Source organism: Myotis davidii, unplaced genomic scaffold (genome assembly GCF_000327345.1).
Source record: "Myotis davidii unplaced genomic scaffold, ASM32734v1 scaffold704, whole genome shotgun sequence".
In the NCBI taxonomy this organism is placed as follows: Eukaryota; Metazoa; Chordata; class Mammalia; order Chiroptera; family Vespertilionidae; genus Myotis; species Myotis davidii.
Genome location: NW_006296284.1, coordinates 2635856 through 2646331, shown reverse-complemented (window position 1 = coordinate 2646331; position 10476 = coordinate 2635856).

Genomic DNA, 10476 nt, shown 5'->3' with positions numbered 1-10476 from the left:
CATTACCCACCATGAGTTGCTGAGTTTAGGAATTTATGATCAGACCACCCTGGGATGTTACTTTCCATAAAACACCATGTTTTTGTCCGCAAACATGTCTACTTCCAATAAAGCTAGGAAACACTTCCAGTATGTTCTTTATTATTTTTAAAATCTAATATATTCTTTATGCAGTGGGAGTTTTAGCTTTAGTCTAAGCTGTTCCCAACGGAATAAACGCAATTTTCCAGGAGTCAAATTCACATGAGTATATTTGAAAAAGGTTTACACACATCCAAGGAGGGGTCATTTGGGACCTTAATGGAGAAGTTGGTCCCCAGTCTCTCACACTGTGAACGGCTGCAAGTGGAAGCAGAACGCCTTAATCCAGGGCACTTTGAACTGCATGTGGCCGAAGAAACCGAGTTCTGGGTAATGATGTGTGAGCCAAGGTAGGGCAGAAACTTTTTATTTATTTATTTATTTATGCATTTATTTATTTATTCATTTATTTAATATTATGTGGATGCAGCATGTCTTCTCTGCATCAGGAGATGCAGGACTCCTTCAGGACATTGAGTGCCCCCTGCAGCAGCAGCAGGGGGTTAGGAATGTTTTAAGGGAAGACATCATAGTCTCTAGGAGATGACTCAGGGATGCCTTTGCCTTGCTTCAGGGCAGTGGAGGGCATGGGAGCAAGGTAGAAATATGACTGATGCTTTTGTGACAGAGAAGGCTTGTGATCAGCCACTGCATGGCATAGCTTTGGGAGACTCAGAAACTCTTGTTGATGAGAAGTGAGAGGTCCTGCATTATCTGGTATATAAAACAAAAAAGGGAAGAGGTACAACATATAAGATGCTTCTATGTTATATACTCTTTTGATGAAATCTGGGTATATTTTCCTAGTCTGTAAAAATGATATAGGTACAGTCTTTAGTTTCTAAAATTCTACCAGATTTAATTTAATTTATTTTTTTTAAGCAAGACTGGTCACCAAGAAAACATCTGTGATGCTTTCTAGTTCACCGCCAACATGTGTCTGCATCTTCCTGGTTCCCCTCTATTCTCTACATCCACTGCTTAGGAAAACTATCCCCCCCCTGCCGCCCCACTCTGCCCCCTTCTCCCCTCTCCTCTTGCCCCTCCCCCGCCCCAACATTTCTGGTTCTTAAATTTCCCCTGGGAAAATGTTGTGCTTCCTGAAGTCAGGGGTAATGGGAGGAGGTGAAGGCAAGAAGAGAAGAGAATAGAGGAGGCATTCTAGGAAGCTTTTTGATTCTTGAGTTTTCTCTTTGTTCCTCACAGTGACAACTCAGAGTGAATTTCAAATATAGGAGCTGCAGAAATGAGCTATGAGTCCAAATCCCGGGCTTAAGAAAGAAGGATAGTAGAGAAGCTTTTGGCAGAAAACCAAAGGTGGCAGAGGAAATGGAACCCGTTGCCCTACCATGTATTGAAGCAGAGGAAGCCTTGTAATGGGATAATAATGAGGTCACCATAGAGAAAGATGAAACTCCTAAAAATTTCAAGGATGAGGCTACATAGAGCACTGAGGATTCTCCAGAGAAACAGAATCAGTGGGCTATATGTGGAAATATGTAAGGATAGATTTATTATGGGAATGTGCATGTGATTATGGAGGCTTAGAAGTCCCATGACCTGCAAGCTGGAGACCCAGGAAAGCTGATAATATAATTCAGTTTGAGTTCAAGGGCCAAGAAGCAGGAACTCTCCTGTCCCAGAGAAAGAGAAAATAGATGCCCCAGGTGAGAGAGAGAGAGAGAGAGAGAGAGAGAGAGAGAGAGAGAGAGAGAGCGAGAATATATATATATTTATGAGAGAGAGAGAGAGTACATTTTTATTGATTTCAGAGAGGCAGAGAGAGATGGAAACATCAATGATGAGAATCATCAATCGGCTCCCTCCTGCACAACCCCAGAAACCTGGGCATGTGCCTGACTGGGACTTGAACCATGACCTCCTGGTTTGAGTCCCACTGAGCCACACTTACTTGCAGCCCATTTGCCTTTTTGATCTAATTAGACCCTCAGGACTTAGATAATGAGGACCTTCCTTTTCCAGTCTACTAAGTGAAATGCTGACTTTCCAGAAACACTGAGAAATAATGTTTTGCTAGCTATCTGGGCATCCCTTAGCCCTGTCAAGTTGACAGATAAAATTGATCATCACAGTTTCTTATGCCATAGTTCCTCAATCCCACCCTCACTCCATCCTCTTCACCCCAATCCTCCACTTTCAGCTCAAGATTTTAGGGTTTGTGAATTTCATATCAGACATTCAAGGTAAATTCAGCATACATCTTTTGACACTGTATTTTGCCTATTTGTTCACTTAGTGTATTTTTATGGTTGAGATTATGAATTAAACATTTTGTGAATGTATCTGTAGGTATAACTATCATCTATAACACTATTTTCATGGAGACATATTTTCCAAATTCTGATAAAATATCATGTACAACTGTGTAGGTAGAATAATGACCTCCCAAAGATGTCCACAATCTCATCCCTGGAGTCTTATATATGTTACCTTATTTGGAAAAAAAGAATTTTGCAAATGTGGTTACCAGGTAAGGTTAAGAAGATTGAGATTTGGAGATTAGCCTCTGTTATCATTAAAGGACAATCTAATCATGAATCCCCAGCAGCAAAAAAAAAAAAAAGAAAAAGAAAAAAATTCTCGGCTATGTCAGGCTGTGGTTAGAGAAAGATGTGAGGATGGAAGAATGTCAAAAAAATGTAGTGTTCCTGTTTTGAAGGTGGAGGGAGGGTACCATTAGCCAATAAATGTGGGTAGCATCTGGAAAAGACAAGGAAACAGAATCTTTCCTAGAACTTCTGGAAAGGAACACAGCTCAGCAAACATCTTGCAACCAAATGTGTTTTAGTATTTTGTGAATCTGTTTTGTTTGTTTGTTTTGTTTTGTTTTTTGTTAATCCTCACCCGAGGATATTTTTCCATTTATTTTTAGGGAGCGTGGAAGGGAGAGGGAAAGACAGAGATAAACATCAATGTGAGAGAAACACATCAATTGGTTGCCTCCTGCAGGAACCCCAACCCAGGGCCCAGGACTAGCAGGATCCTGAAACCAAGATACATGCCCTTGACTGGAATTGAACCTAGGACCCTTTGGTCCCCAGGCCAATGCTCTATCCACTGAGCCAAACTGGTGAGGCAGTGCTTAGGGTTTAATGTATGTTTGCTCATTTGGTCTTCAACACCATTTCAAGTGGAGACTAGCATAGCCCTTGAGAAGGCTGGTGGTTTCCTTAAGGTTCTATAGCAGTAGTTCTCAACCTTCCTAATGCCGTGACCCTTTAATACAGTTCCTCATATTGTGGTGACCCCCACTTTCATTGCTACAAATTGAACATAATTAAAGCATAGGACTAATCACAAAAACAATAGGTAATTATATATGTGTTTTCCGATGGTCTTAGGTGACCCCTGTGAAAGGATCGTTTGACTCCCAAAGGGGTTGTGACCCCCCAGGTTGAGAACCACTGTTCAATAGCTACCGAGTGAAGGAACTAGAACTAGTCAGGCCTGTCTGGCTTTAAAGTACGGTAAGTGCACTTCACCACCTCACAATGCATTCAAAGCTAAAACTGTCAGGTGAAATATTATTTGTGTTTTATTTCAATCTATCATAAAACAAAAATAGTATAAATCACTAAAAAGCACACCTAGTGATAAAGTTAAATGATGCAAACATATGAAGAAAGACTCTCATTGCACAAGGATTCCCTTATCCCAAAAGATTCTATAATAATCATAAAATGACTTTTGCTATGGAATGCTGGAAAGCACTCTTTTTCCAGAAGGGCCCTGCAAAGCATTAATAGAAATCATTTTCATATATGCAATGTTAGATATAGGTAACATTATAAGATTATAGACATGCTGATGAAGAGCATTATTTCATACACTAAGGAACACAGTCTTATAATTCTTGTCATATATTCCACTCCCAGGACAGTCAGCTCTCTCTGTGTGACCTCAGTTCATGCCCACAGTTCACACCTGGAGCCCTTGAACTGGTATCCATGTCCCACTTTAGGATTCTGTGCTCACTACTGAGACAAAGTCCTAGAAGATAGGAAGCTCAGCTAATGATTTATGTACAGTGGTTGACCAAGAAGGAGCATTAAAATGAAAATGGTAATGCAATAAAAACAGAGCCATTATGGTGGGAATGAGGTGGTATTTTTTTTTTTCTTGATTCTCATCGGAGGCTGCAGAACAGTCATCAAAAGGATTGTAAAGGCAAATAATTGAGACATTTTACTGAGAAAGACTGAAAAATGAGACCCTCCTTAGTTCTTAAAAATACTGGCTCTAAACTCACCTGAGAAAGAAAAATTGAGTCATTATCATTCTATAAATTAGTCATTTTGAGAACAACCTAGCTCTTTGATTGCCTTCCTCATAGAGAATCTTTGCTCCTACCTGCTAAGTCTTTTATCTTAGGGCAAAATAATGTCCAACTTGAGATTTCTATTGTCAAGGAAAGGACATTTCATCAATTCAACAGGTTCTGGCATTGTTGCAATTGAATCTGAAGAGAATATGATTTAACGCAGTGGAGTGCATATGATGTCTTTATCTCTTAAAGCTTATTAAGGTAGACCTGTTGGTGCCTGTGGAGTGCCAAGCGTAAGCTAGATACTGAACAACATAGCATTTTGTCTCATGAACTAGTCTTTCAGTGCACACTGATATGATTGAGGGCGGGTGATATATAAAGTAAAAAAACAAACAAAACAAAACAACAAAAAACAGATAAAAGAGCTTTTGCCATAAATGTAAATGATTTTTCTCCTTTGGGGTTTAATTATATTATGCTAGTAAATCCTTCAAAGTATTACTCTTGGAGCTTTATACACTAATGAATTTTATCAGGGTAGTTGTCAAAAAATAAACCTGAGAAACACCGTCTGGAGAAGCAAAACATTTTGATGAAGACAAAATACTGAAATACAGATGTATTTCCAAGTTCTAGGATTTATTGTCTTTTTAATTTTGAGAAGCAGCGCTCATTACTGATGAAAGTTTTTCAAGAGGTTTGCAAAGCACCTTGAGAAAATAGGAATGAGATTCAGAAATTAGAGCACTTGAAGAAAATTAAGTAGATATCCGAAAGGGAAGGCTTGGCCTATGGTTGAATACAACTTGAACTTTTTCTAGGAGGAGTTTCTCTATGAGTGCATTTGTACTCACTTAAGTCAAGCTCCATGGAGTCGGCATCTTTATTTGTGTATCCCTCAGTGGTGTTAGTAGAGGGGTAAACACATAGTAGTTGTGGAACACAATAACTACTTGTTGCAATGAATAACGAATGCTGAAAGGCAAGAAGAAAGTGTCTCCTTAACTCTGAGGGCTACGCTCTCTAAATCTGCCTATGATATTAAAAAGTCTCCTTATTATAAAGCCATTCTTATTGTGAAATACTTTTAAAAGTATGGATGACACTTCAAAATGAAAAGGAACCAAATTGTTACTGCTTTAAACCTCTATGTCTTGAGTTTGCAGCGTGACCTACTGCACAGCAGTATTTTCATTTACACTTCCCTTTCATTTCTAATGTTTGCTGACATTGTTCTCTGTGTTGCATCTGCCAGAATGGATTGAGGCCATCCAGTGAGAGACAGATATTAGAACCAGCAGAAAGTGATTATAGGTGGCATCTGGCAGGAGTCATTTTCTCTTAGGGCTTTGACATGTCATTCCTGGTAAATCAGTTCTATTAGCTATCTAAAGGCACCAGATGTACCATAGGAGATTATGCCAATAAATCTTTTGTGGATTATATATATTTTTTACTATTGTTGATTTATTGCAGTTCACATAAGCTCAACTATCTTTGTCTAGATATGGATTCCAATTTAAACTTCTTAGGTGCTTCTTTACTCAATACATGTTTCTGAAAGATGTTCTTCCGTGAAATGACCCATGCTAGAAATAAAATATTTAGCAGATACTGGTATATTGATAGGCTATTTTATCTGTTTGATTTAAAAAAATAGTATATTATTGTCTTGGTGAACTCAGTAAATTGCAAATAACATTTTTAGTAAAATATTTTCTCTAGGATCTTGTAGTCATTGATTACATCTGTGTGAAATGATATTTGCCAGATAGTCCAAAACATGTAACAATACAATGAGTGTACCAACTTAGTATTTGTGCACTTAGGATAGTTCACTGATAGATGCAAATTAGAGTCAGGACATTAGATAGTGCTTCTTCGGGTTGCCTTTCTTCATTTTATGAACACTAGCCACAATTAGTCTCATTTGTATATAACTTCTTGATACTTACATCTCTACCTCTACACTTATGTAAAGTATACATTTCCTTCTAGGTTCAGATCATGTTTTATTCTTGAAAATGTTCATTAATTTCTAGTCATCATTAAAACCTTATCTATCTTAATATTTACTGTAGAACATAGAGCCAGATTCTTTTTCTTTCTTCTACATTGTGGTTGAATTTCTACTCAGGGCTCAAGACCCAGATCAAGTGCTTCCTCTTTGATTCATCAGATAAATGCAAATTAAAGCCACAATGAGATATCACTTCACACTTGTCAGAATGGCTATCATCAATGAATCAACAAACAACAAATGATGGCAAGGATGTGGAAGAATGGGTACCTTCATGTATTGTTGATGGAAATGCAGATTGGTGCAGTCATGGTAGAAAGCATATGGTGCTTCCTCAAATATTTTAAAATGGAACTGCCTTATGACCCAACAATTCAACTTCTGGGAATATATCAAAAGAAACCCAAATCAATGATTTGAAAGAATATATGAACCCCTATGTTCATTTCTGCATTGTTTACAATATGGCAGCCAAGTCTTAGAAGCAACGCAAGGGCCCATTAATAGATGAGTGGATAAAAAAGCTGTGGTACATTAACACAACAGAATACTATTCGACCGTAAAAAGGAAGAGAATCTTAATTTTTGTGACAGTATGGATGGACATGGAGAGCATTATTTTAAGTGAAATAAGTCAGTCAGACAAATGCCATATGATCTCACTTATATGTGGAATCTAATGAACAACATAAACCAACAAACAAAATAGAAACAGACTCATACATACAAAGAACAGGCTGACTGGCAGCTGTCATAAGGGAGGGGTTTTGAGGTGCTGGAGAAAAAAGGTGAGGGATTAAGCCAAAAACAAACAAACAAAAACAAAAAAACAACTCTGATAGACACAGATAGCAGAGAGAGAGGAGGGATGGGGGCTGTATAAAATAGTAAAGAGGAGATAAATGATGATGGATGGAGAATTGACTTATGGTGGTGAACATACAATACAATGTATGGATAATGTATTATAGAATTTTCCAAGTGAAACCCATAAAATTTTATTAACCAATGTCACTCCAATAAATTCAATAAAATAATTTTTAAAAATGGAAATTGATCGCTACATTCTTAGTGCCACTTTGATGACTGGTACAATAAAAGGGAGGAGGGGGAGGTTGTGGCAGGAATATGACCTTTTCTGCATTGTAGTTTTTTATTTTACCCAATAGCACAAAAATCTATTCACATGCTGATGTTTTTTTTAAACATTTGCTTCTGCTCTTAAACAATTCAATCATTCCGTTTTCATTGGTTTTATAGGTGTTTATTGAAGGGTTACCTCTGTACCGATGTCTCTGCTTGGTGCTGTGAAGGTCATGTGGCATTTATTAGAGTATTTGTCTCCAAGGTATATATTACTCTAAAGATACAAAAGACACATTCCTGAAAAAATACTAGGACTCCACTAAACAGAATCTGAGTTAAGTGCCAAATTGGGTGATGCAGCAAACTAATATGGCATTTTGGGAAATGAGAAGTATGTGTTGTCAAAATAATAAACTAGGGGCAGCATGTTTTCTTATGTGTCAGAATATTTAACGCAAAACAGTGGAAGGTCATCAGAGGTCTAAAGTGAGCTTTGATAGCCTTTCCATACTAGTATCAATTGCTTTACACAGCACTCTTAGTAACTTAATATTTGTCTGATACTAGTATTCTTCTGACCTTTTAATTTCCACATTGAAGTTGAAAACATCCTTCCATGAAAAGTTAGGAGCAGAAAACTAAACCTAATAAAACATCTCTGTAGAATGTGGGCATTGTCACTATCCATCTCTAGCTTTTGGTCATGTGTGAGATTTAATACTCAAGAACCAGTAGATCCACTTATGGAAGTTGTCTCATCGGCCGTGAAGTGATCATTTTCAAGTCTGACTTGTTCTTGAAAGAGCAGGGGAAGGGCGGAGCACTCCTATGGTCATCTCCTCAAATGCCTTGTTACCTAGTGGGATGGAGGGTCTCACTCTCATAGTTTTTGCTGATGCATGAATAAAGTAGTGATGATAGTTTTATGATGCCTGAGGAACTTTCATATTCCTGAATCCGACAGTATTAATTTCACTCCTATTATTGTGTCAATAGCATTTTGTAATTTAATATGAAATCTTTTTTTTTTTAATTTTTATAAATAACAGATTGGGCATCAGTCTGCCTTACTCTGATGTCTGCGGGAAGCTTGCCAAGGATGTGGCTTATGAAACACAACCCTAGAGAAAATCCATCTGTCCCATTTAGACGATATAGAGTGTCAGATCGCAGTGGTAGAAGTAATAACTGCAAGCAGCTCTCTGGGCAGACAGCAAGAGAGGGCTACTGATCACACTGATTAAAAGAAACAAACCCTTAGGGTGGGTTGAAGTCAGTGTAATTTTAAACTAGATAACCACTTTCCAACAGTCTTCTGCATTTAGGACCAGTGTCAGGTGGAAAAACAAAACAAATACAGGTCAGCTCATTTCAAATATATGTTATTTGGATTTAGGAATTTTGGAGATTCCCGTGTTTTCTGCCTTTTAGGAGAATTACAGTTAAAGGACATAGAGCTGGATAAAATGTTCCCCCCAAAATATCAGAACTCAGGGGCATGTTTAAGTAGGTCAGGAGCTCTTGATTCAGTCAGGCTTTACTGAAAAGTTTCCAAAAACAAGGTCAGAATGAAAGAATGCGTTTTATCCAGGGTCAAATGGAACCCTATCACTCCATTCTGAGTTTTAATGGGAGTTTCAATTACCACATAAAAACCATTAATACAGATGAACCTCCTGGAAGCAGAAAATCTCTAAAAAACTTAAAGGACATTGGATTATAGAGGAATTCTTCCCAAAAAGGTTTCTATTTGAGGTATATCAGTAATTATGTAGAAATGCTTCAGGTAAACTTTTTAAAATACTCTTTTACTATTTCTAATACATATTTAATTAGTTTGTGTACTACATATCTCAGATGTAAAATCTGAGCCCTTTTGAGAATATTGAAAATGAGCAAAGGTGATGAAGTCTAAACTGGGAGTGAATGCTTTTTGCAGTCATAAAATGAAGGTTGATTATCCATATGTGTATAGCTGACTTTAAAGGTGAAAGTTTATTTTAGCCTTCCTTTTCCACTTCACTGCAAATCTGGTGAATAAGAATATAATGGGATTTGTTTGACTCAGAAGTGATGACTTATTTTCATAATTATCAGGCAATATTTACTGAAGACCAACTAAGTATTTATTTTGTCTTGATTTGCAATGAGAATTTATTATGTGTAAAAGGAGCAATCCTTGTTTTGAACTGTGGTCACACAGATGCTAATGGAGCTCTGGAGATGGAGATGTTATGGAAGGAATCAAATATTTAAGAGAATGAATAACTTAATAATTCTAGGCATTAATATTTCCTCAACCATCAAGTGAGAAGTTCAAATTAGATAATTTCTAAAATTCTTGCCTACTCTGATGTTTCATTCTCTTTGATGGATAAATATTCTTTCTAAATCACAATTGCACAAATTCAATGTCATCCACGTCTTCAACTCTAATAGCTCAGAAATCTTAGGGTGTCCTCTACGTCAGAGCTTCTCAACCTTCGCTATTGACATTTGGGAAAGATCAGTGCTGTAGGGTCTCTCCAGTGCTGTAGGATTTTTAGCAGCATCTCTTTGTTCTGTACTGACTAGATACCAGTAATAACCATCCTTCACCACAAACGCCTCACTCCTGCTTCAGTAGTATTCAGGGAAATACAAGTTAGAACAACAATACTACTATACACACAACAGATTTGGTTAAAATGAAAATGTTAGATATTATCAATCATTGACAAGAATATCAAGCATTGAACAATAGCAATTCTGATAAAAATGGTGGAATTGTTACTTTGAAATCAGTTCAGTAAACTTAAAGATATTTATAGTCTTTAAGTTAACAGTTTTACTCATTGTATACACTGCAGAAATGAGTGCTTGTTTCATCAGAATGTGTCTACCAGAATGTTCATAGCATCATTTTCTTTAATAGCCCCAACTGGGAATGTCCTATATTATGGTAGAATCTAAATATATATATATTGGTAGAACCTAAATATATATATTATGGTAGAATCTA